The following is a 3048-nucleotide window of genomic DNA, read 5'->3' on the forward strand; positions in this document are numbered from 1 at the left end:
AATGGGCCATGGTCACATCAGTCTCTTCTCGCCCATTTCTCCATCCTGTCAGGATTTTGTGTGTGCACACACACATACCTGGTTTATATCTCAAGCTACCAGGTCTGGGACTCAAACCGTGTGGTTGGCCATTAGAGAGCCAGCTGCCTTAATCAGCTGCCCACAGAGCTGGCCCGGCTATCATTTTTTTTAAAGAGAGAGACAGACCTAACAAGATTCTGATGTTGCAGTCCAACCCCAGCCTTCAGTTAGCCCTGGGTCATGAGCAAGTGTGTTCCTGGCACACTTAGAGAAGTCTCCAAACTTGAATCAGGCAACTTTCCGTGTGTGGTTGCCTCATAGAGCCTGCATTTACCCCTGTGCCACTGTCCAGGCCCTTCACAGGTATCATTCTAACAGATACGTTTCTCCCTAGATCTGCCTCATTCACAGATGTCTAACAAAACACCTGGCATATCATAGATGCTCCATAAACATTTATTGAAGGAACAATTGAATAAGTGAATGAATTACAAATAGATTTGATTATTACTCTTTAAAAGAGTTCGTTCATTCATTCATTCATTCCTTCCAGTGGACGGCAGACACTCCCAACAGGGTCTTCACACTAACAGTCCACTCCCAGCCTCAGTGTGGATCACAGGCACACACACACTCTCAGCATATACTGGAAGGCCTTGGGATGGAGGGATGGAGACTGGGTCTTTTCCATGAGGCCCCAGAATCACAGAGCACAGTAGTACCACTGTGTCCCTGAAATTCCCAATTAAGAACCTTATTATATAAGTAGAGTATGTAGCAAAGTACCTGGCCATAAGAGCCATTTCAATAAATGTTGGTTGCTTCCGCATCTCCTCTTGCCTTGGAAATGAAACGCTGAATTTGGATGCATATCTCAAACTATGGAAGTAACAACCTTTAATACAGGTACTCTCTATGTGCTCTTTCTGTGAAAGAACAATTACACTTCAGTTAAAGGAAGTTTGATGGATACATGAGAGGGGAGTGTCATAATGTTGTTTCACATAAACGGACAAGAGCAAATTAGGCAATCACTCTTCAGAAATTGATCATCTAAATACGTGTATGTGTCTTACCTACTGCTGGAGCCCTGGAACGGAAGCGATTGTAAGAAGATGTGAAGCTTCTTGGATTCAGGTGAGACTAGAACCAGGCACATAGCTGATCTTGGGAATAAGAATTTGACAAGTCTGACTCACCTACTCATAGACTCCCTGTATCTCCAGATATTAAAATTTATTTGAGATTAACGAGCTTGATCCTTTCCAAGTGCAAGAACGCTAGAATATAAAGAATTAAATTGGTATGCTTCAGTAAATATTGTTATCTGATTGCAAACGAGGAAAGGGATCTGATGAAACTGAGTACTAAGTGTACACCAGGAATGGAAATAGATGCTGGAGACATGGGGTGAAGAAGGCAGAGCAAGCCTTGGCCCTTATGAACCTTGTTCCTGGGAGTGGAATAGAAAGAAAATAGGAAAATAGACCAAGGGGTGTTTTATTTGACTGGATTTCAGAAGCACATTCACTGACATGAATTGTCATTTATTGATTAAGAGGGTTTAAGGCCAGTTCAAGTAGTTGTTTATGTCTACAGACTAAGAAGACTTAAGATTGTGGTAACCTGGGACCAGCAGGTAGCATAGTGGTCATGGCACTGGACTCCCACTTGCCTGCTGTGGTTTGAGTCCCACACCTGGAGGCTTAAAAAATCACACAAGGTATATGTGCATGCATATCCAAAATCTAAGGAGGAGAAAGGATTGGTGTATGGCCATCCCCCCAAGGGGTGATTTCGCACCTTCCCTCTCTCTGACGAACACATGCATCCTATGGCAAAAATAAATAAATAAGTAAGTAAATAAATAAGATTGTGGTAACTTAAAAATATATTTTTTAAAGTGTATGATATCAGGGTTTTTTTTTTTTTTGCTATTCTATTTACTTGTATGTCTTCAGCTGTTATGAAAGTAAAAAGAACTTGATCGTTTCTCAGTATTTGTTGAATGATGAACAACTTCACAGGAATGTAGCCAGTGAACATAGATTGATTATGGCTGAGGGATTTATGGTTCTGCATATACTTAGGCCAGTGTATTCTCTCTCTCTTATACATAACCAGTGTGCAGCTATAGCTATAATTAGTTTATCGATTACGGTAAAAAGAAGAAAGACTCTCAAACTAGGACACTATTTTTTGCTAAAAGAGGTGGTAAAAATAAAAATACAAAAGTTCTTCTGACAGCTCTCTATATTGACAATCCTCTTCTGACTTGGTGCTTTGAATTTTTGTGGTAGCTGTCATTAGCAGCAGTTGTTACATTTTTAAAGTTATTTTTTGAAGTTGACAATAGATTTTGTGTGTTCATTTTGTTCCCAAAACTGATTCATATGAAGTACATTATTTTTTAGCATGGTTTGCTATTTTATAAACCTTCCTGGGGTCACTACCACTCTCATTTTCTTTCTCTTTTTTTTTTAAAAAATATTTTACTTAAGTGTATTCATTTAGTTGTGTATTTATTTTCATTTGACCAGAGAGAGACAGAGTGAAGGAGATGAAGAAAGAAAGTGAGAAAGCAAGCCACCAGGTCTGGAACTCAAACTGCAGTTGAGTTAAAAAAAAAAAAAGAAGAAGAGCTTCTCATCTAATATGAATTCTGGCAAGTATTCAGTTAAATAAGTCACATGAGTAACAAATCTCTACAATCATGATTACAATTATGATTATTCTAATAGAGAGATAGAGGAGGTTTCATCAAAGTGTAGTAATGAAAGTTTAGACTTTGGCTCACATCTGGCTCATGCAGGATCAGTATCCATACCAACAGATTAATCTCATTAAATCTTAGAAAATCTTGGCAATTTCTGAAGTAATGATGAGTAAGCCCATGAAGTGGTTGGGTAATCAGGTAAATGAGATGGCCCATGGATTCAAAGCATAGCCAACCGTATTGAGACTTCGAATACTTAGAAATGTAAATGGATGGCAATCAGCTAAAATTAGTGTCACTTGTGTGTGTGT

Source organism: Tupaia chinensis, unplaced genomic scaffold (assembly GCF_000334495.1).
Source record: "Tupaia chinensis unplaced genomic scaffold, TupChi_1.0 Scaffold142326_1, whole genome shotgun sequence".
NCBI classification, from domain to species: Eukaryota; Metazoa; Chordata; class Mammalia; order Scandentia; family Tupaiidae; genus Tupaia; species Tupaia belangeri.